This window comes from Schistocerca gregaria, chromosome 1 (genome assembly GCF_023897955.1).
Source record: "Schistocerca gregaria isolate iqSchGreg1 chromosome 1, iqSchGreg1.2, whole genome shotgun sequence".
Taxonomy (NCBI): Eukaryota; Metazoa; Arthropoda; class Insecta; order Orthoptera; family Acrididae; genus Schistocerca; species Schistocerca gregaria.
The window spans coordinates 131,045,552-131,068,572 of NC_064920.1; the positions used below are offsets into that span (position 1 = coordinate 131,045,552).

General features: G+C 43.5%; 18 non-coding genes across 18 annotated transcripts; all 18 read right to left on the reverse strand.

Moving 5' to 3' along the window:
• Positions 1-350: 350 nt before the first annotated feature.
• Trnar-ucu (transfer RNA arginine (anticodon UCU)) lies at positions 351-423 on the reverse strand. The gene has a single exon. It is a non-coding gene; the product is annotated as a tRNA-Arg (tRNA).
• A 1,206-nt stretch (positions 424-1,629) lies between these two features.
• Trnar-ucu (transfer RNA arginine (anticodon UCU)) lies at positions 1,630-1,702 on the reverse strand. Its single transcript has one exon. It is a non-coding gene; the product is annotated as a tRNA-Arg (tRNA).
• Positions 1,703-2,908: 1,206 nt separating this feature from the next.
• Trnar-ucu (transfer RNA arginine (anticodon UCU)) lies at positions 2,909-2,981 on the reverse strand. Its single transcript has one exon. It is a non-coding gene; the product is annotated as a tRNA-Arg (tRNA).
• A 1,193-nt stretch (positions 2,982-4,174) lies between these two features.
• Trnar-ucu (transfer RNA arginine (anticodon UCU)) lies at positions 4,175-4,247 on the reverse strand. The gene has a single exon. It is a non-coding gene; the product is annotated as a tRNA-Arg (tRNA).
• A 1,206-nt stretch (positions 4,248-5,453) lies between these two features.
• On the reverse strand, positions 5,454-5,526 carry Trnar-ucu (transfer RNA arginine (anticodon UCU)). Its single transcript has one exon. It is a non-coding gene; the product is annotated as a tRNA-Arg (tRNA).
• Positions 5,527-6,732: 1,206 nt separating this feature from the next.
• On the reverse strand, positions 6,733-6,805 carry Trnar-ucu (transfer RNA arginine (anticodon UCU)). Its single transcript has one exon. It is a non-coding gene; the product is annotated as a tRNA-Arg (tRNA).
• A 1,206-nt stretch (positions 6,806-8,011) lies between these two features.
• Positions 8,012-8,084, reverse strand: Trnar-ucu (transfer RNA arginine (anticodon UCU)). Its single transcript has one exon. It is a non-coding gene; the product is annotated as a tRNA-Arg (tRNA).
• Positions 8,085-9,290: 1,206 nt separating this feature from the next.
• Trnar-ucu (transfer RNA arginine (anticodon UCU)) lies at positions 9,291-9,363 on the reverse strand. Its single transcript has one exon. It is a non-coding gene; the product is annotated as a tRNA-Arg (tRNA).
• Positions 9,364-10,553: 1,190 nt separating this feature from the next.
• Positions 10,554-10,626, reverse strand: Trnar-ucu (transfer RNA arginine (anticodon UCU)). Its single transcript has one exon. It is a non-coding gene; the product is annotated as a tRNA-Arg (tRNA).
• A 1,206-nt stretch (positions 10,627-11,832) lies between these two features.
• Positions 11,833-11,905, reverse strand: Trnar-ucu (transfer RNA arginine (anticodon UCU)). The gene has a single exon. It is a non-coding gene; the product is annotated as a tRNA-Arg (tRNA).
• A 1,206-nt stretch (positions 11,906-13,111) lies between these two features.
• Trnar-ucu (transfer RNA arginine (anticodon UCU)) lies at positions 13,112-13,184 on the reverse strand. The gene has a single exon. It is a non-coding gene; the product is annotated as a tRNA-Arg (tRNA).
• Positions 13,185-14,390: 1,206 nt separating this feature from the next.
• Positions 14,391-14,463, reverse strand: Trnar-ucu (transfer RNA arginine (anticodon UCU)). Its single transcript has one exon. It is a non-coding gene; the product is annotated as a tRNA-Arg (tRNA).
• A 1,206-nt stretch (positions 14,464-15,669) lies between these two features.
• Trnar-ucu (transfer RNA arginine (anticodon UCU)) lies at positions 15,670-15,742 on the reverse strand. The gene has a single exon. It is a non-coding gene; the product is annotated as a tRNA-Arg (tRNA).
• A 1,206-nt stretch (positions 15,743-16,948) lies between these two features.
• Positions 16,949-17,021, reverse strand: Trnar-ucu (transfer RNA arginine (anticodon UCU)). Its single transcript has one exon. It is a non-coding gene; the product is annotated as a tRNA-Arg (tRNA).
• Positions 17,022-18,227: 1,206 nt separating this feature from the next.
• Trnar-ucu (transfer RNA arginine (anticodon UCU)) lies at positions 18,228-18,300 on the reverse strand. Its single transcript has one exon. It is a non-coding gene; the product is annotated as a tRNA-Arg (tRNA).
• A 1,206-nt stretch (positions 18,301-19,506) lies between these two features.
• Positions 19,507-19,579, reverse strand: Trnar-ucu (transfer RNA arginine (anticodon UCU)). The gene has a single exon. It is a non-coding gene; the product is annotated as a tRNA-Arg (tRNA).
• A 1,206-nt stretch (positions 19,580-20,785) lies between these two features.
• Positions 20,786-20,858, reverse strand: Trnar-ucu (transfer RNA arginine (anticodon UCU)). The gene has a single exon. It is a non-coding gene; the product is annotated as a tRNA-Arg (tRNA).
• A 1,206-nt stretch (positions 20,859-22,064) lies between these two features.
• Positions 22,065-22,137, reverse strand: Trnar-ucu (transfer RNA arginine (anticodon UCU)). Its single transcript has one exon. It is a non-coding gene; the product is annotated as a tRNA-Arg (tRNA).
• Between the last annotated feature and the right edge of the window lie 884 nt (positions 22,138-23,021).

Below are 23,021 nucleotides of genomic sequence, written 5' to 3' on the forward strand. Positions count from 1 at the left end.
TGGGATTACATACATTGACTCATGAAGTAATTCAAAATCTTTTCTCTTCATTGTATTTGTTTCTGTACGAAATGTGCGTTCTATTGCTATATTTATATCAGTAGGTAAAAATTGGGTATTGAAAGAAAATTCCCGTCAACAGGCACGTGAAGATATGGTTCCGTTTTTACTGCATTTACACATAACAGCGTCATGGATAACAGATCTACGAGAATTTGGCTTATATGTGTAAGGTCTACATACTTGAGCATAGAACTGAGGTCACAACAATTTTCAACTTTTGCAGAGGCTTGTGATTTCCCATACGTCAGTACCCACCTGGAGATTGGCACACGTTTTTAAAAATTGCCCGTCCCTTGTGGGGATCGAACCCACGACCTTTGGATTAGAAGTCCAACGCGCTATCCTCTGCGCCAAAGGGACGCTGTGCAGGCCTACAGCTCAGATGTAAGAGGTTCTGCAAGACATGACCCATGCTACATGTCTCGCATTACTTTCCTGATAGGCTTACTTTCATATTTCTCTGAAGCAATTACATCAAAGACTCTTTATTTATGCAACAGACACGATACATCGCTCTGTTTACGATGGCCCTACTGATTGATACACCTGCGTATTGACAGAGTTGCTCTGTACAATCGTAGTAACACAGTCCTGCTATTAGATTCGCTCACGTGCGCTGCTTACCGATAGATGGGAATTGCGCTCTTTAGAACAGCATTCACTAACGAAGTGGTAAAGGAAACACTGTATGATTAGTCACATTTTTTGACTTTGGTTGACTGCTGTGTCACAGCCGGTCCCCATCATATGTATACACTCCCACGAACGTGTGTGCCCTGTTAGCACATTTACCAGGAACTTTAGCTGCATCACCTCCCTAGCAATTTCAAGCCGTCCTCGAAGCGTCAGCCATTGCTTGGTGACAGTGTGCTTCGATGAGAAGTGGACAGATGATGCATCTCTCTCGCCGTCAGTTATAGGCGGGAATCATACTTAATGTAGTTTTCGGCAAGCGTCAGCGGAGCGTCAGACGTCTCTGTCTGATCTTCTCCCTTCATGTATCTAGCAAGTTCCCCCTTGACAGTCTCCAGTAAAAGCCCCCTGTGCCGAAGTGAAAATTGTCGCCGTTTCTATAGATACAGAGTGCCATTGTTCAATGGAAGCACTTAAGGAAACATAGCAGAATATCTTGTTGTGGAACTGTCTACTTTTCTCACTTGTGGCCGAGAAAACTGAAACCCTCTCACCTTGGGCTGGAAGAATTAAAGATCATCACTGGGATTACATACATTGACTCATGAAGTAATTCAAAATCTTTTCTCTTCATTGTATTTGTTTCTGTACGAAATGTGCGTTCTATTGCTATATTTATATCAGTAGGTAAAAATTGGGTATTGAAAGAAAATTCCCGTCAACAGGCACGTGAAGATATGGTTCCGTTTTTACTGCATTTCCACATAACAGCGTCATGGATAACAGATCTACGAGAAGTTGGCTTATATGTGTAAGGTCTACATACTTGAGCATAGAACTGAGGTCACAACAATTTTCAACTTTTGCAGAGGCTTGTGATTTCCCATACGTCAGTACCCACCTGGAGATTGGCACACGTTTTTAAAAATTGCCCGTCCCTTGTGGGGATCGAACCCACGACCTTTGGATTAGAAGTCCAACGCGCTATCCTCTGCGCCAAAGGGATGCTGTGCAGGACTACAGCTCAGATGTAAGAGGTTCTGCAAGACATGACCCATGCTACATGTCTCGCATTACTTTCCTGATAGGCTTACTTTCATATTTCTCTGAAGCAATTACATCAAAGACTCTTTATTTATGCAACAGACACGATACATCGCTCTGTTTACCATGGCCCTACTGATTGATACACCTGCGTATTGACAGAGTTGCTCTGTACAATCGTAGTAACACAGTCCTGCTATTAGATTCGCTCACGTGCGCTGCTTACCGATAGATGGGAATTGCGCTCTTTAGAACAGCATTCACTAACGAAGTGGTAAAGGAAACACTGTATGATTAGTCACATTTTTTGACTTTGGTTGACTGCTGTGTCACAGCTGGTCCCCATCATATGTATACACTCCCACGAACGTGTGTGCCCTGTTAGCACATTTACCAGGAACTTTAGCTGCATCACCTCCCTAGCAATTTCAAGCCGTCCTCGAAGCGTCAGCCATTGCTTGGTGACAGTGTGCTTCGATGAGAAGTGGACAGATGATGCATCTCTCTCGCCATCAGTTATAGGCGGGAATCATACTTAATGTAGTTTTCGGCAAGCGTCAGCGGAGCGTCAGACGTCTCTGTCTGATCTTCTCCCTTCATGTATCTACCAAGTTCCCCCTTGACAGTCTCCAGTAAAAGCCCCTTGTGCCGAAGTGAAAATTGTCGCCGTTTCTATAGATACAGAGTGCCATTGTTTAATGGAAGCACTTAAGGAAACATAGCAGAATATCTTGTTGTGGAACTGTCTACTTTTCTCACTTGTGGCCGAGAAAACTGAAACCCTCTCACCTTGGGCTGGAAGAATTAAAGATCATCACTGGGATTACATACATTGACTCATGAAGTAATTCAAAATCTTTTCTCTTCATTGTATTTGTTTCTGTACGAAATGTGCGTTCTATTGCTATATTTATATCAGTAGGTAAAAATTGGGTATTGAAAGAAAATTCCCGTCAACAGGCACGTGAAGATATGGTTCCGTTTTTACTGCATTTACACATAACAGCGTCATGGATAACAGATCTACGAGAATTTGGCTTATATGTGTAAGGTCTACATACTTGAGCATAGAACTGAGGTCACAACAATTTTCAACTTTTGCAGAGGCTTGTGATTTCCCATACGTCAGTACCCATCTGGAGATTGGCACACGTTTTTAAAAATTGCCTGTCCCTTGTGGGGATCGAACCCATGACCTTTGGATTAGAAGTCCAACGCGCTATCCTCTGCGCCAAAGGGACGCTGTGCAGGCCTACAGCTCATATGTAAGAGATTCTGCAAGACATGACCCATGCTACATGTCTCGCATTACTTTCCTGATAGGCTTACTTTCATATTTCTCTGAAGCAATTACATCAAAGACTCTTTATTTATGCAACAGACACGATACATCGCTCTGTTTACCATGGCCCTACTGATTGATACACCTGCGTATCGACAGAGTTGCTCTGTACAATCGTAGTAACACAGTCCTGCTATTAGATTCGCTCACGTGCGCTGCTTACCGATAGATGGGAATTGCGCTCTTTAGAACAGCATTCACTAACGAAGTGGTAAAGGAAACACTGTATGATTAGTCACATTTTTTGACTTTGGTTGACTGCTGTGTCACAGCCGGTCCCCATCATATGTATACACTCCCACGAACGTGTGTGCCCTGTTAGCACATTTACCAGGAACTTTAGCTGCATCACCTCCCTAGCAATTTCAAGCCGTCCTCGAAGCGTCAGCCATTGCTCGGTGACAGTGTGCTTCGATGAGAAGTGGACAGATGATGCATCTCTCTCGCCGTCAGTTATAGGCGGGAATCATACTTAATGTAGTTTTCGGCAAGCGTCAGCGGAGCGTCAGACGTCTCTGTCTGATCTTCTCCCTTCATGTATCTAGCAAGTTCCCCCTTGACAGTCTCCAGTAAAAGCCCCCTGTGCCGAAGTGAAAATTGTCGCCGTTTCTATAGATACAGAGTGCCATTGTTTAATGGAAGCACTTAAGGAAACATAGCAGAATATCTTGTTGTGGAACTGTCTACTTTTCTCACTTGGGGCCGAGAAAACTGAAACCCTCTCACCTTGGGCTGGAAGAATTAAAGATCATCACTGGGATTACATACATTGACTCATGAAGTAATTCAAAATCTTTTCTCTTCATTGTATTTGTTTCTGTACGAAATGTGCGTTCTATTGCTATATTTATATCAGTAGGTAAAAATTGGGTATTGAAAGAAAATTCCCGTCAACAGGCACGTGAAGATATGGTTCCGTTTTTACTGCATTGTCATGGATAACAGATCTACGAGAATTTGGCTTATATGTGTAAGGTCTACATACTTGAGCATAGAACTGAGGTCACAACAATTTTCAACTTTTGCAGAGGCTTGTGATTTCCCATACGTCAGTACCCACCTGGAGATTGGCACACGTTTTTAAAAATTGCCCGTCCCTTGTGGGGATCGAACCCACGACCTTTGGATTAGAAGTCCAACGCGCTATCCTCTGCGCCAAAGGGACGCTGTGCAGGCCTACAGCTCAGATGTAAGAGGTTCTGCAAGACATGACCCATGCTACATGTCTCGCATTACTTTCCTGATAGGCTTACTTTCATATTTCTCTGAAGCAATTACATCAAAGACTCTTTATTTATGCAACAGACACGATACATCGCTCTGTTTACCATGGCCCTACTGATTGATACACCTGCGTATTGACAGAGTTGCTCTGTACAATCGTAGTAACACAGTCCTGCTATTAGATTCGCTCACGTGCGCTGCTTACCCATAGATGGGAATTGCGCTCTTTAGAACAGCATTCACTAACGAAGTGGTAAAGGAAACACTGTATGATTAGTCACATTTTTTGACTTTGGTTGACTGCTGTGTCACAGCCGGTCCCCATCATATGTATACACTCCCACGAACGTGTGTGCCCTGTTAGCACATTTACCAGGAACTTTAGCTGCATCACCTCCCTAGCAATTTCAAGCCGTCCTCGAAGCGTCAGCCATTGCTTGGTGACAGTGTGCTTCGATGAGAAGTGGACAGATGATGCATCTCTCTCGCCGTCAGTTATAGGCGGGAATCATACTTAATGTAGTTTTCGGCAAGCGTCAGCGGAGCGTCAGACGTCTCTGTCTGATCTTCTCCCTTCATGTATATAGCAAGTTTCCCCTTGACAGTCTCCAGTAAAAGCCCCCTGTGCCGAAGTGAAAATTGTCGCCGTTTCTATAGATACAGAGTGCCATTGTTTAATGGAAGCACTTAAGGAAACATAGCAGAATATCTTGTTGTGGAACTGTCTACTTTTCTCACTTGTGGCCGAGAAAACTGAAACCCTCTCACCTTGGGCTGGAAGAATTAAAGATCATCACTGGGATTACATACATTGACTCATGAAGTAATTCAAAATCTTTTCTCTTCATTGTATTTGTTTCTGTACGAAATGTGCGTTCTATTGCTATATTTATATCAGTAGGTAAAAATTGGGTATTGAAAGAAAATTCCCGTCAACAGGCACGTGAAGATATGGTTCCGTTTTTACTGCATTTACACATAACAGCGTCATGGATAACAGATCTACGAGAATTTGGCTTATATGTGTAAGGTCTACATACTTGAGCATAGAACTGAGGTCACAACAATTTTCAACTTTTGCAGAGGCTTGTGATTTCCCATACGTCAGTACCCATCTGGAGATTGGCACACGTTTTTAAAAATTGCCCATCCCTTGTGGGGATCGAACCCACGACCTTTGGATTAGAAGTCCAACGCGCTATCCTCTGCGCCAAAAGGACGCTGTGCAGGCCTACAGCTCAGATGTAAGAGGTTCTGCAAGACATGACCCATGCTACATGTCTCGCATTACTTTCCTGATAGGCTTACTTTCATATTTCTCTGAAGCAATTACATCAAAGACTCTTTATTTATGCAACAGACACGATACATCGCTCTGTTTACCATGGCCCTACTGATTGATACACCTGCGTATTGACAGAGTTGCTCTGTACAATCGTAGTAACACAGTCCTGCTATTAGATTCGCTCACGTGCGCTGCTTACCGATAGATGGGAATTGCGCTCTTTAGAACAGCATTCACTAACGAAGTGGTAAAGGAAACACTGTATGATTAGTCACATTTTTTGACTTTGGTTGACTGCTGTGTCACAGCCGGTCCCCATCATATGTATACACTCCCACGAACGTGTGTGCCCTGTTAGCACATTTACCAGGAACTTTAGCTGCATCACCTCCCTAGCAATTTCAAGCCGTCCTCGAAGCGTCAGCCATTGCTTGGTGACAGTGTGCTTCGATGAGAAGTGGACAGATGATGCATCTCTCTCGCCGTCAGTTATAGGCGGGAATCATACTTAATGTAGTTTTCGGCAAGCGTCAGCGGAGCGTCAGACGTCTCTGTCTGATCTTCTCCCTTCATGTATCTAGCAAGTTCCCCCTTGACAGTCTCCAGTAAAAGCCCCCTGTGCCGAAGTGAAAATTGTCGCCGTTTCTATAGATACAGAGTGCCATTGTTTAATGGAAGCACTTAAGGAAACATAGCAGAATATCTTGTTGTGGAACTGTCTACTTTTCTCACTTGTGGCCGAGAAAACTGAAACCCTCTCACCTTGGGCTGGAAGAATTAAAGATCATCACTGGGATTACATACATTGACTCATGAAGTAATTCAAAATCTTTTCTCTTCATTGTATTTGTTTCTGTACGAAATGTGCGTTCTATTGCTATATTTATATCAGTAGGTAAAAATTGGGTATTGAAAGAAAATTCCCGTCAACAGGCACGTGAAGATATGGTTCCGTTTTTACTGCATTTCCACATAACAGCGTCATGGATAACAGATCTACGAGAAGTTGGCTTATATGTGTAAGGTCTACATACTTGAGCATAGAACTGAGGTCACAACAATTTTCAACTTTTGCAGAGGCTTGTGATTTCCCATACGTCAGTACCCACCTGGAGATTGGCACACGTTTTTAAAAATTGCCCGTCCCTTGTGGGGATCGAACCCACGACCTTTGGATTAGAAGTCCAACGCGCTATCCTCTGCGCCAAAGGGATGCTGTGCAGGCCTACAGCTCAGATGTAAGAGGTTCTGCAAGACATGACCCATGCTACATGTCTCGCATTACTTTCCTGATAGGCTTACTTTCATATTTCTCTGAAGCAATTACATCAAAGACTCTTTATTTATGCAACAGACACGATACATCGCTCTGTTTACCATGGCCCTACTGATTGATACACCTGCGTATTGACAGAGTTGCTCTGTACAATCGTAGTAACACAGTCCTGCTATTAGATTCGCTCACGTGCGCTGCTTACCGATAGATGGGAATTGCGCTCTTTAGAACAGCATTCACTAACGAAGTGGTAAAGGAAACACTGTATGATTAGTCACATTTTTTGACTTTGGTTGACTGCTGTGTCACAGCCGGTCCCCATCATATGTATACACTCCCACGAACGTGTGTGCCCTGTTAGCACATTTACCAGGAACTTTAGCTGCATCACCTCCCTAGCAATTTCAAGCCGTCCTCGAAGCGTCAGCCATTGCTTGGTGACAGTGTGCTTCGATGAGAAGTGGACAGATGATGCATCTCTCTCGCCGTCAGTTATAGGCGGGAATCATACTTAATGTAGTTTTCGGCAAGCGTCAGCGGAGCGTCAGACGTCTCTGTCTGATCTTCTCCCTTCATGTATCTAGCAAGTTCCCCCTTGACAGTCTCCAGTAAAAGCCCCCTGTGCCGAAGTGAAAATTGTCGCCGTTTCTATAGATACAGAGTGCCATTGTTTAATGGAAGCACTTAAGGAAACATAGCAGAATATCTTGTTGTGGAACTGTCTACTTTTCTCACTTGTGGCCGAGAAAACTGAAACCCTCTCACCTTGGGCTGGAAGAATTAAAGATCATCACTGGGATTACATACATTGACTCATGAAGTAATTCAAAATCTTTTCTCTTCATTGTATTTGTTTCTGTACGAAATGTGCGTTCTATTGCTATATTTATATCAGTAGGTAAAAATTGGGTATTGAAAGAAAATTCCCGTCAACAGGCACGTGAAGATATGGTTCCGTTTTTACTGCATTTACACATAACAGCGTCATGGATAACAGATCTACGAGAATTTGGCTTATATGTGTAAGGTCTACATACTTGAGCATAGAACTGAGGTCACAACAATTTTCAACTTTTGCAGAGGCTTGTGATTTCCCATACGTCAGTACCCATCTGGAGATTGGCACACGTTTTTAAAAATTGCCAGTCCCTTGTGGGGATCGAACCCACGACCTTTGGATTAGAAGTCCAACGCGCTATCCTCTGCGCCAAAGGGACGCTGTGCAGGCCTACAGCTCAGATGTAAGAGGTTCTGCAAGACATGACCCATGCTACATGTCTCGCATTACTTTCCTGATAGGCTTACTTTCATATTTCTCTGAAGCAATTACATCAAAGACTCTTTATTTATGCAACAGACACGATACATCGCTCTGTTTACGATGGCCCTACTGATTGATACACCTGCGTATTGACAGAGTTGCTCTGTACAATCGTAGTAACACAGTCCTGCTATTAGATTCGCTCACGTGCGCTGCTTACCGATAGATGGGAATTGCGCTCTTTAGAACAGCATTCACTAACGAAGTGGTAAAGGAAACACTGTATGATTAGTCACATTTTTTGACTTTGGTTGACTGCTGTGTCACAGCCGGTCCCCATCATATGTATACACTCCCACGAACGTGTGTGCCCTGTTAGCACATTTACCAGGAACTTTAGCTGCATCACCTCCCTAGCAATTTCAAGCCGTCCTCGAAGCGTCAGCCATTGCTTGGTGACAGTGTGCTTCGATGAGAAGTGGACAGATGATGCATCTCTCTCGCCGTCAGTTATAGGCGGGAATCATACTTAATGTAGTTTTCGGCAAGCGTCAGCGGAGCGTCAGACGTCTCTGTCTGATCTTCTCCCTTCATGTATCTAGCAAGTTCCCCCTTGACAGTCTCCAGTAAAAGCCCCCTGTGCCGAAGTGAAAATTGTCGCCGTTTCTATAGATACAGAGTGCCATTGTTTAATGGAAGCACTTAAGGAAACATAGCAGAATATCTTGTTGTGGAACTGTCTACTTTTCTCACTTGTGGCCGAGAAAACTGAAACCCTCTCACCTTGGGCTGGAAGAATTAAAGATCATCACTGGGATTACATACATTGACTCATGAAGTAATTCAAAATCTTTTCTCTTCATTGTATTTGTTTCTGTACGAAATGTGCGTTCTATTGCTATATTTATATCAGTAGGTAAAAATTGGGTATTGAAAGAAAATTCCCGTCAACAGGCACGTGAAGATATGGTTCCGTTTTTACTGCATTTCCACATAACAGCGTCATGGATAACAGATCTACGAGAAGTTGGCTTATATGTGTAAGGTCTACATACTTGAGCATAGAACTGAGGTCACAACAATTTTCAACTTTTGCAGAGGCTTGTGATTTCCCATACGTCAGTACCCATCTGGAGATTGGCACACGTTTTTAAAAATTGCCCGTCCCTTGTGGTGATCGAACCCACAACCTTTGGATTAGAAGTCCAACGCGCTATCCTCTGCGCCAAAGGGACGCTGTGCAGGCCTACAGCTCATATGTAAGAGATTCTGCAAGACATGACCCATGCTACATGTCTCGCATTACTTTCCTGATAGGCTTACTTTCATATTTCTCTGAAGCAATTACATCAAAGACTCTTTATTTATGCAACAGACACGATACATCGCTCTGTTTACCATGGCCCTACTGATTGATACACCTGCGTATTGACAGAGTTGCTCTGTACAATCGTAGTAACACAGTCCTGCTATTAGATTCGCTCACGTGCGCTGCTTACCGATAGATGGGAATTGCGCTCTTTAGAACAGCATTCACTAACGAAGTGGTAAAGGAAACACTGTATGATTAGTCACATTTTTTGACTTTGGTTGACTGCTGTGTCACAGCCGGTCCCCATCATATGTATACACTCCCACGAACGTGTGTGCCCTGTTAGCACATTTACCAGGAACTTTAGCTGCATCACCTCCCTAGCAATTTCAAGCCGTCCTCGAAGCGTCAGCCATTGCTCGGTGACAGTGTGCTTCGATGAGAAGTGGACAGATGATGCATCTCTCTCGCCGTCAGTTATAGGCGGGAATCATACTTAATGTAGTTTTCGGCAAGCGTCAGCGGAGCGTCAGACGTCTCTGTCTGATCTTCTCCCTTCATGTATCTAGCAAGTTCCCCCTTGACAGTCTCCAGTAAAAGCCCCCTGTGCCGAAGTGAAAATTGTCGCCGTTTCTATAGATACAGAGTGCCATTGTTTAATGGAAGCACTTAAGGAAACATAGCAGAATATCTTGTTGTGGAACTGTCTACTTTTCTCACTTGTGGCCGAGAAAACTGAAACCCTCTCACCTTGGGCTGGAAGAATTAAAGATCATCACTGGGATTACATACATTGACTCATGAAGTAATTCAAAATCTTTTCTCTTCATTGTATTTGTTTCTGTACGAAATGTGCGTTCTATTGCTATATTTATATCAGTAGGTAAAAATTGGGTATTGAAAGAAAATTCCCGTCAACAGGCACGTGAAGATATGGTTCCGTTTTTACTGCATTGTCATGGATAACAGATCTACGAGAATTTGGCTTATATGTGTAAGGTCTACATACTTGAGCAAACTGAGGTCACAACAATTTTCAACTTTTGCAGAGGCTTGTGATTTCCCATACGTCAGTACCCACCTGGAGATTGGCACACGTTTTTAAAAATTGCCCGTCCCTTGTGGGGATCGAACCCACGACCTTTGGATTAGAAGTCCAACGCGCTATCCTCTGCGCCAAAGGGACGCTGTGCAGGCCTACAGCTCAGATGTAAGAGGTTCTGCAAGACATGACCCATGCTACATGTCTCGCATTACTTTCCTGATAGGCTTACTTTCATATTTCTCTGAAGCAATTACATCAAAGACTCTTTATTTATGCAACAGACACGATACATCGCTCTGTTTACCATGGCCCTACTGATTGATACACCTGCGTATTGACAGAGTTGCTCTGTACAATCGTAGTAACACAGTCCTGCTATTAGATTCGCTCACGTGCGCTGCTTACCGATAGATGGGAATTGCGCTCTTTAGAACAGCATTCACTAACGAAGTGGTAAAGGAAACACTGTATGATTAGTCACATTTTTTGACTTTGGTTGACTGCTGTGTCACAGCCGGTCCCCATCATATGTATACACTCCCACGAACGTGTGTGCCCTGTTAGCACATTTACCAGGAACTTTAGCTGCATCACCTCCCTAGCAATTTCAAGCCGTCCTCGAAGCGTCAGCCATTGCTTGGTGACAGTGTGCTTCGATGAGAAGTGGACAGATGATGCATCTCTCTCGCCGTCAGTTATAGGCGGGAATCATACTTAATGTAGTTTTCGGCAAGCGTCAGCGGAGCGTCAGACGTCTCTGTCTGATCTTCTCCCTTCATGTATATAGCAAGTTTCCCCTTGACAGTCTCCAGTAAAAGCCCCCTGTGCCGAAGTGAAAATTGTCGCCGTTTCTATAGATACAGAGTGCCATTGTTTAATGGAAGCACTTAAGGAAACATAGCAGAATATCTTGTTGTGGAACTGTCTACTTTTCTCACTTGTGGCCGAGAAAACTGAAACCCTCTCACCTTGGGCTGGAAGAATTAAAGATCATCACTGGGATTACATACATTGACTCATGAAGTAATTCAAAATCTTTTCTCTTCATTGTATTTGTTTCTGTACGAAATGTGCGTTCTATTGCTATATTTATATCAGTAGGTAAAAATTGGGTATTGAAAGAAAATTCCCGTCAACAGGCACGTGAAGATATGGTTCCGTTTTTACTGCATTTACACATAACAGCGTCATGGATAACAGATCTACGAGAATTTGGCTTATATGTGTAAGGTCTACATACTTGAGCATAGAACTGAGGTCACAACAATTTTCAACTTTTGCAGAGGCTTGTGATTTCCCATACGTCAGTACCCATCTGGAGATTGGCACACGTTTTTAAAAATTGCCCATCCCTTGTGGGGATCGAACCCACGACCTTTGGATTAGAAGTCCAACGCGCTATCCTCTGCGCCAAAAGGACGCTGTGCAGGCCTACAGCTCAGATGTAAGAGGTTCTGCAAGACATGACCCATGCTACATGTCTCGCATTACTTTCCTGATAGGCTTACTTTCATATTTCTCTGAAGCAATTACATCAAAGACTCTTTATTTATGCAACAGACACGATACATCGCTCTGTTTACCATGGCCCTACTGATTGATACACCTGCGTATTGACAGAATTGCTCTGTACAATCGTAGTAACACAGTCCTGCTATTAGATTCGCTCACGTGCGCTGCTTACCGATAGATGGGAATTGCGCTCTTTAGAACAGCATTCACTAACGAAGTGGTAAAGGAAACACTGTATGATTAGTCACATTTTTTGACTTTGGTTGACTGCTGTGTCACAGCCGGTCCCCATCATATGTATACACTCCCACGAACGTGTGTGCCCTGTTAGCACATTTACCAGGAACTTTAGCTGCATCACCTCCCTAGCAATTTCAAGCCGTCCTCGAAGCGTCAGCCATTGCTTGGTGACAGTGTGCTTCGATGAGAAGTGGACAGATGATGCATCTCTCTCGCCGTCAGTTATAGGCGGGAATCATACTTAATGTAGTTTTCAGCAAGCGTCAGCGGAGCGTCAGACGTCTCTGTCTGATCTTCTCCCTTCATGTATCTAGCAAGTTCCCCCTTGACAGTCTCCAGTAAAAGCCCCCTGTGCCGAAGTGAAAATTGTCGCCGTTTCTATAGATACAGAGTGCCATTGTTTAATGGAAGCACTTAAGGAAACATAGCAGAATATCTTGTTGTGGAACTGTCTACTTTTCTCACTTGTGGCCGAGAAAACTGAAACCCTCTCACCTTGGGCTGGAAGAATTAAAGATCATCACTGGGATTACATACATTGACTCATGAAGTAATTCAAAATCTTTTCTCTTCATTGTATTTGTTTCTGTACGAAATGTGCGTTCTATTGCTATATTTGTATCAGTAGGTAAAAATTGGGTATTGAAAGAAAATTCCCGTCAACAGGCACGTGAAGATATGGTTCCGTTTTTACTGCATTTCCACATAACAGCGTCATGGATAACAGATCTACGAGAAGTTGGCTTATATGTGTAAGGTCTACATACTTGAGCATAGAACTGAGGTCACAACAATTTTCAACTTTTGCAGAGGCTTGTGATTTCCCATACGTCAGTACCCATCTGGAGATTGGCACACGTTTTTAAAAATTGCCCGTCCCTTGTGGGGATCGAACCCACAACCTTTGGATTAGAAGTCCAACGCGCTATCCTCTGCGCCAAAGGGACGCTGTGCAGGCCTACAGCTCAGATGTAAGAGGTTCTGCAAGACATGACCCATGCTACATGTCTCGCATTACTTTCCTGATAGGCTTACTTTCATATTTCTCTGAAGCAATTACATCAAAGACTCTTTATTTATGCAACAGACACGATACATCACTCTGTTTACCATGGCCCTACTGATTGATACACCTGCGTATTGACAGAGTTGCTCTGTACAATCGTAGTAACACAGTCCTGCTATTAGATTCGCTCACGTGCGCTGCTTACCGATAGATGGGAATTGCGCTCTTTAGAACAGCATTCACTAACGAAGTGGTAAAGGAAACACTGTATGATTAGTCACATTTTTTGACTTTGGTTGACTGCTGTGTCACAGCCGGTCCCCATCATATGTATACACTCCCACGAACGTGTGTGCCCTGTTAGCACATTTACCAGGAACTTTAGCTGCATCACCTCCCTAGCAATTTCAAGCCGTCCTCGAAGCGTCAGCCATTGCTTGGTGACAGTGTGCTTCGATGAGAAGTGGACAGATGATGCATCTCTCTCGCCGTCAGTTATAGGCGGGAATCATACTTAATGTAGTTTTCGGCAAGCGTCAGCGGAGCGTCAGACGTCTCTGTCTGATCTTCTCCCTTCATGTATCTAGCAAGTTCCCCCTTGACAGTCTCCAGTAAAAGCCCCCTGTGCCGAAGTGAAAATTGTCGCCGTTTCTATAGATACAGAGTGCCATTGTTTAATGGAAGCACTTAAGGAAACATAGCAGAATATCTTGTTGTGGAACTGTCTACTTTTCTCACTTGTGGCCGAGAAAACTGAAACCCTCTCACCTTGGGCTGGAAGAATTAAAGATCATCACTGGGATTACATACATTGACTCATGAAGTAATTCAAAATCTTTTCTCTTCATTGTATTTGTTTCTGTACGAAATGTGCGTTCTATTGCTATATTTATATCAGTAGGTAAAAATTGGGTATTGAAAGAAAATTCCCGTCAACAGGCATGTGAAGATATGGTTCCGTTTTTACTGCATTTACACATAACAGCGTCATGGATAACAGATCTACGAGAATTTGGCTTATATGTGTAAGGTCTACATACTTGAGCATAGAACTGAGGTCACAACAATTTTCAACTTTTGCAGAGGCTTGTGATTTCCCATACGTCAGTACCCACCTGGAGATTGGCACACGTTTTTAAAAATTGCCCATCCCTTGTGGGGATCGAACCCACGACCTTTGGATTAGAAGTCCAACGCGCTATCCTCTGCGCCAAAGGGACGCTGAGCAGGCCTACAGCTCAGATGTAAGAGGTTCTGCAAGACATGACCCATGCTACATGTCTCGCATTACTTTCCTGATAGGCTTACTTTCATATTTCTCTGAAGCAATTACATCAAAGACTCTTTATTTATGCAACAGACACGATACATCGCTCTGTTTACCATGGCCCTACTGATTGATACACCTGCGTATTGACAGAGTTGCTCTGTACAATCGTAGTAACACAGTCCTGCTATTAGATTCGCTCACGTGCGCTGCTTACCGATAGATGGGAATTGCGCTCTTTAGAACAGCATTCACTAACGAAGTGGTAAAGGAAACACTGTATGATTAGTCACATTTTTTGACTTTGGTTGACTGCTGTGTCACAGCCGGTCCCCATCATATGTATACACTCCCACGAACGTGTGTGCCCTGTTAGCACATTTACCAGGAACTTTAGCTGCATCACCTCCCTAGCAATTTCAAGCCGTCCTCGAAGCGTCAGCCATTGCTTGGTGACAGTGTGCTTCGATGAGAAGTGGACAGATGATGCATCTCTCTCGCCGTCAGTTATAGGCGGGAATCATACTTAATGTAGTTTTCGGCAAGCGTCAGCGGAGCGTCAGACGTCTCTGTCTGATCTTCTCCCTTCATGTATCTAGCAAGTTTCCCCTTGACAGTCTCCAGTAAAAGCCCCCTGTGCCGAAGTGAAAATTGTCGCCGTTTCTATAGATACAGAGTGCCATTGTTTAATGGAAGCACTTAAGGAAACATAGCAGAATATCTTGTTGTGGAACTGTCTACTTTTCTCACTTGTGGCCGAGAAAACTGAAACCCTCTCACCTTGGGCTGGAAGAATTAAAGATCATCACTGGGATTACATACATTGACTCATGAAGTAATTCAAAATCTTTTCTCTTCATTGTATTTGTTTCTGTACGAAATGTGCGTTCTATTGCTATATTTATATCAGTAGGTAAAAATTGGGTATTGAAAGAAAATTCCCGTCAACAGGCACGTGAAGATATGGTTCCGTTTTTACTGCATTTACACATAACAGCGTCATGGATAACAGATCTACGAGAATTTGGCTTATATGTGTAAGGTCTACATACTTGAGCATAGAACTGAGGTCACAACAATTTTCAACTTTTGCAGAGGCTTGTGATTTCCCATACGTCAGTACCCATCTGGAGATTGGCACACGTTTTTAAAAATTGCCCATCCCTTGTGGGGATCGAACCCACGACCTTTGGATTAGAAGTCCAACGCGCTATCCTCTGCGCCAAAAGGACGCTGTGCAGGCCTACAGCTCAGATGTAAGAGGTTCTGCAAGACATGACCCATGCTACATGTCTCGCATTACTTTCCTGATAGGCTTACTTTCATATTTCTCTGAAGCAATTACATCAAAGACTCTTTATTTATGCAACAGACACGATACATCGCTCTGTTTACCATGGCCCTACTGAATGATACACCTGCGTATTGACAGAGTTGCTCTGTACAATCGTAGTAACACAGTCCTGCTATTAGATTCGCTCACGTGCGCTGCTTACCGATACATGGGAATTGCGCTCTTTAGAACAGCATTCACTAACGAAGTGGTAAAGGAAACACTGTATGATTAGTCACATTTTTTGACTTTGGTTGACTGCTGTGTCACAGCCGGTCCCCATCATATGTATACACTCCCACGAACGTGTGTGCCCTGTTAGCACATTTACCAGGAACTTTAGCTGCATCACCTCCCTAGCAATTTCAAGCCGTCCTCGAAGCGTCAGCCATTGCTTGGTGACAGTGTGCTTCGATGAGAAGTGGACAGATGATGCATCTCTCTCGCCGTCAGTTATAGGCGGGAATCATACTTAATGTAGTTTTCGGCAAGCGTCAGCGGAGCGTCAGACGTCTCTGTCTGATCTTCTCCCTTCATGTATCTAGCAAGTTCCCCCTTGACAGTCTCCAGTAAAAGCCCCCTGTGCCGAAGTGAAAATTGTCGCCGTTTCTATAGATACAGAGTGCCATTGTTTAATGGAAGCACTTAAGGAAACATAGCAGAATATCTTGTTGTGGAACTGTCTACTTTTCTCACTTGTGGCCGAGAAAACTGAAACCCTCTCACCTTGGGCTGGAAGAATTAAAGATCATCACTGGGATTACATACATTGACTCATGAAGTAATTCAAAATCTTTTCTCTTCATTGTATTTGTTTCTGTACGAAATGTGCGTTCTATTGCTATATTTATATCAGTAGGTAAAAATTGGGTATTGAAAGAAAATTCCCGTCAACAGGCACGTGAAGATATGGTTCCGTTTTTACTGCATTTACACATAACAGCGGCATGGATAACAGATCTACGAGAATTTGGCTTATATGTGTAAGGTCTACATACTTGAGCATAGAACTGAGGTCACAACAATTTTCAACTTTTGCAGAGGCTTGTGATTTCCCATACGTCAGTACCCATCTGGAGATTGGCACACGTTTTTAAAAATTGCCCGTCCCTTGTGGGGATCGAACCCACGACCTTTGGATTAGAAGTCCAACGCGCTATCCTCTGCGCCAAAGGGACACTGTGCAGGCCTACAGCTCAGATGTAAGAGGTTCTGCAAGACATGACCCATGCTACATGTCTCGCATTACTTTCCTGATAGGCTTACTTTCATATTTCTCTGAAGCAATTACATCAAAGACTCTTTATTTATGCAACAGACACGATACATCGCTCTGTTTACCATGGCCCTACTGATTGATACACCTGCGTATTGACAGAGTTGCTCTGTACAATCGTAGTAACACAGTCCTGCTATTAGATTCGCTCACGTGCGCTGCTTACCGATAGATGGGAATTGCGCTCTTTAGAACAGCATTCACTAACGAAGTGGTAAAGGAAACACTGTATGATTAGTCACATTTTTTGACTTTGGTTGACTGCTGTGTCACAGCCGGTCCCCATCATATGTATACACTCCCACGAACGTGTGTGCCCTGTTAGCACATTTACCAGGAACTTTAGTTGCATCACCTCCCTAGCAATTTCAAGCCGTCCTCGAAGCGTCAGCCATTGCTTGGTGACAGTGTGCTTCGATGAGAAGTGGACAGATGATGCATCTCTCTCGCCGTCAGTTATAGGCGGGAATCATACTTAATGTAGTTTTCGGCAAGCGTCAGCGGAGCGTCAGACGTCTCTGTCTGATCTTCTCCCTTCATGTATCTAGCAAGTTCCCCCTTGACAGTCTCCAGTAAAAGCCCCCTGTGCCGAAGTGAAAATTGTCGCCGTTTCTATAGATACAGAGTGCCATTGTTTAATGGAAGCACTTAAGGAAACATAGCAGAATATCTTGTTGTGGAACTGTCTACTTTTCTCACTTGTGGCCGAGAAAACTGAAACCCTCTCACCTTGGGCTGGAAGAATTAAAGATCATCACTGGGATTACATACATTGACTCATGAAGTAATTCAAAATCTTTTCTCTTCATTGTATTTGTTTCTGTACGAAATGTGCGTTCTATTGCTATATTTATATCAGTAGGTAAAAATTGGGTATTGAAAGAAAATTCCCGTCAACAGGCACGTGAAGATATGGTTACGTTTTTACTGCATTTACACATAACAGCGTCATGGATAACAGATCTACGAGAATTTGGCTTATATGTGTAAGGTCTACATACTTGAGCATAGAACTGAGGTCACAACAATTTTCAACTTTTGCAGAGGCTTGTGATTTCCCATACGTCAGTACCCATCTGGAGATTGGCACACGTTTTTAAAAATTGCCCATCCCTTGTGGGGATCGAACCCACGACCTTTGGATTAGAAGTCCAACGCGCTATCCTCTGCGCCAAAGGGACGCTGTGCAGGCCTACAGCTCAGATGTAAGAGGTTCTGCAAGACATGACCCATGCTACATGTCTCGCATTACTTTCCTGATAGGCTTACTTTCATATTTCTCTGAAGCAATTACATCAAAGACTCTTTATTTATGCAACAGACACGATACATCGCTCTGTTTACCATGGCCCTACTGATTGATACACCTGCGTATTGACAGAGTTGCTCTGTACAATCGTAGTAACACAGTCCTGCTATTAGATTCGCTCACGTGCGCTGCTTACCGATAGATGGGAATTGCGCTCTTTAGAACAGCATTCACTAACGAAGTGGTAAAGGAAACACTGTATGATTAGTCACATTTTTTGACTTTGGTTGACTGCTGTGTCACAGCCGGTCCCCATCATATGTATACACTCCCACGAACGTGTGTGCCCTGTTAGCACATTTACCAGGAACTTTAGCTGCATCACCTCCCTAGCAATTTCAAGCCGTCCTCGAAGCGTCAGCCATTGCTTGGTGACAGTGTGCTTCGATGAGAAGTGGACAGATGATGCATCTCTCTCGCCATCAGTTATAGGCGGGAATCATACTTAATGTAGTTTTCGGCAAGCGTCAGCGGAGCGTCAGACGTCTCTGTCTGATCTTCTCCCTTCATGTATCTAGCAAGTTCCCCCTTGACAGTCTCCAGTAAAAGCCCCCTGTGCCGAAGTGAAAATTGTCGCCGTTTCTATAGATACAGAGTGCCATTGTTTAATGGAAGCACTTAAGGAAACATAGCAGAATATCTTGTTGTGGAACTGTCTACTTTTCTCACTTGTGGCCGAGAAAACTGAAACCCTCTCACCTTGGGCTGGAAGAATTAAAGATCATCACTGGGATTACATACATTGACTCATGAAGTAATTCAAAATCTTTTCTCTTCATTGTATTTGTTTCTGTACGAAATGTGCGTTCTATTGCTATATTTATATCAGTAGGTAAAAATTGGGTATTGAAAGAAAATTCCCGTCAACAGGCACGTGAAGATATGGTTCCGTTTTTACTGCATTTACACATAACAGCGTCATGGATAACAGATCTACGAGAATTTGGCTTATATGTGTAAGGTCTACATACTTGAGCATAGAACTGAGGTCACAACAATTTTCAACTTTTGCAGAGGCTTGTGATTTCCCATACGTCAGTACCCATCTGGAGATTGGCACACGTTTTTAAAAATTGCCCGTCCCTTGTGGGGATCGAACCCACAACCTTTGGATTAGAAGTCCAACGCGCTATCCTCTGCGGCAAAGGGACGCTGTGCAGGCCTACAGCTCAGATGTAAGAGGTTCTGCAAGACATGACCCATGCTACATGTCTCGCATTACTTTCCTGATAGGCTTACTTTCATATTTCTCTGAAGCAATTACATCAAAGACTCTTTATTTATGCAACAGACACGATACATCGCTCTGTTTACCATGGCCCTACTGATTGATACACCTGTGTATTGACAGAGTTGCTCTGTACAATCGTAGTAACACAGTCCTGCTATTAGATTCGCTCACGTGCGCTGCTTACCGATAGATGGGAATTGCGCTCTTTAGAACAGCATTCACTAACGAACTGGTAAAGGAAACACTGTATGATTAGTCACATTTTTTGACTTTGGTTGACTGCTGTGTCACAGCCGGTCCCCATCATATGTATACACTCCCACGAACGTGTGTGCCCTGTTAGCACATTTACCAGGAACTTTAGCTGCATCACCTCCCTAGCAATTTCAAGCCGTCCTCGAAGCGTCAGCCATTGCTTGGTGACAGTGTGCTTCGATGAGAAGTGGACAGATGATGCATCTCTCTCGCCGTCAGTTATAGGCGGGAATCATACTTAATGTAGTTTTCGGCAAGCGTCAGCGGAGCGTCAGACTTCTCTGTCTGATCTTCTCCCTTCATGTATCTAGCAAATTCCCCCTTGACAGTCTCCAGTAAAAGCCCTCTGTGCCGAAGTGAAAATTGTCGCCGTTTCTATAGATAGAGAGTGCCATTGTTTAATGGAAGCACTTAAGGAAACATAGCAGAATATCTTGTTGTGGAACTGTCTACTTTTCTCACTTGTGGCCGAGAAAACTGAAACCCTCTCACCTTGGGCTGGAAGAATTAAAGATCATCACTGAGATTACATACATTGACTCATGAAGTAATTCAAAATCTTTTCTCTTCATTGTATTTGTTTCTGTACGAAATGTGCGTTCTATTGCTATATTTATATCAGTAGGTAAAAATTGGGTATTGAAAGAAAATTCCCGTCAACAGGCACGTGAAGATATGGTTCCGTTTTTACTGCATTTACACATAACAGCGTCATGGATAACAGATCTACGAGAATTTGGCTTATATGTGTAAGGTCTACATACTTGAGCATAGAACTGAGGTCACAACAATTTTCAACTTTTGCAGAGGCTTGTGATTTCCCATACGTCAGTACCCACCTGGAGATTGGCACACGTTTGTAAAAATTGCCCGTCCCTTGTGGGGATCGAACCCACGACCTTTGGATTAGAAGTCCAACGCGCTATCCTCTGCGCCAAAGGGACGCTGTGCAGACCTACAGCTCAGATGTAAGAGGTTCTGCAAGACATGACCCATGCTACATGTCTCGCATTACTTTCCTGATAGGCTTACTTTCATATTTCTCTGAAGCAATTACATCAAAGACTCTTTATTTATGCAACAGACACGATACATCGCTCTGTTTACCATGGCCCTACTGATTGATACACCTGCGTATTGACAGAGTTGCTCTGTACAATCGTAGTAACACAGTCCTGCTATTAGATTCGCTCACGTGCGCTGTTTACCGATAGATGGGAATTGCGCTCTTTAGAACAGCATTCACTAACGAAGTGGTAAAGGAAACACTGTATGATTAGTCACGTTTTTTGACTTTGGTTGACTGCTGTGTCACAGCCGGTCCCCATCATATGTATACACTCCCACGAACGTGTGTGCCCTGTTAGCACATTTACCAGGAACTTTAGCTGCATCACCTCCCTAGCAATTTCAAGCCGTCCTCGAAGCGTCAGCCATTGCTTGGTGACAGTGTGCTTCGATGAGAAGTGGACAGATGATGCATCTCTCTCGCCGTCAGTTATAGGCGGGAATCATACTTAATGTAGTTTTCGGCAAGCGTCAGCGGAGCGTCAGACGTCTCTGTCTGATCTTCTCCCTTCATGTATCTAGCAAGTTCCCCCTTGACAGTCTCCAGTAAAAGCCCCCTGTGCCGAAGTGAAAATTGTCGCCGTTTCTATAGATACAGAGTGCCATTGTTTAATGGAAGCACTTAAGGAAACATAGCAGAATATCTTGTTGTGGAACTGTCTACTTTTCTCACTTGTGGCCGAGAAAACTGAAACCCTCTCACCTTGGGCTGGAAGAATTAAAGATCATCACTGGGATTACATACATTGACTCATGAAGTAATTCAAAATCTTTTCTCTTCATTGTATTTGTTTCTGTACGAAATGTGCGTTCTATTGCTATATTTATATCAGTAGGTAAAAATTGGGTATTGAAAGAAAATTCCCGTCAACAGGCACGTGAAGATATGGTTCCGTTTTTACTGCATTTACACATAACAGCGTCATGGATAACAGATCTACGAGAATTTGGCTTATATGTGTAAGGTCTACATACTTGAGCATAGAACTGAGGTCACAACAATTTTCAACTTTTGCAGAGGCTTGTGATTTCCCATACGTCAGTACCCATCTGGAGATTGGCACACGTTTTTAAAAATTGCCCGCCCCTTGTGGGGATCGAACCCACGACCTTTGGATTAGAAGTCCAACGCGCTATCCTCTGCGCCAAAGGGACGCTGTGCAGGCCTACAGCTCAGATGTAAGAGGTTCTGCAAGACATGACCCATGCTACATGTCTCGCATTACTTTCCTGATAGGCTTACTTTCATATTTCTCTGAAGCAATTACATCAAAGACTCTTTATTTATGCAACAGACACGATACATCGCTCTGTTTACCATGGCCCTACTGATTGATACACCTGTGTATTGACAGAGTTGCTCTGTACAATCGTAGTAACACAGTCCTGCTATTAGATTCGCTCACGTGCGCTGCTTACCGATAGATGGGAATTGCGCTCTTTAGAACAGCATTCACTAACGAAGTGGTAAAGGAAACACTGTATGATTAGTCACATTTTTTGACTTTGGTTGACTGCTGTGTCACAGCCGGTCCCCATCATATGTATACACTCCCACGAACGTGTGTGCCCTGTTAGCACATTTACCAGGAACTTTAGCTGCATCACCTCCCTAGCAATTTCAAGCCGTCCTCGAAGCGTCAGCCATTGCTTGGTGACAGTGTGCTTCGATGAGAAGTGGACAGATGATGCATCTCTCTCGCCGTCAGTTATAGGCGGGAATCATACTTAATGTAGTTTTCGGCAAGCGTCAGCGGAGCGTCAGACTTCTCTGTCTGATCTTCTCCCTTCATGTATCTAGCAAATTCCCCCTTGACAGTCTCCAGTAAAAGCCCTCTGTGCCGAAGTGAAAATTGTCGCCGTTTCTATAGATAGAGAGTGCCATTGTTTAATGGAAGCACTTAAGGAAACATAGCAGAATATCTTGTTGTGGAACTGTCTACTTTTCTCACTTGTGGCCGAGAAAACTGAAACCCTCTCACCTTGGGCTGGAAGAATTAAAGATCATCACTGAGATTACATACATTGACTCATGAAGT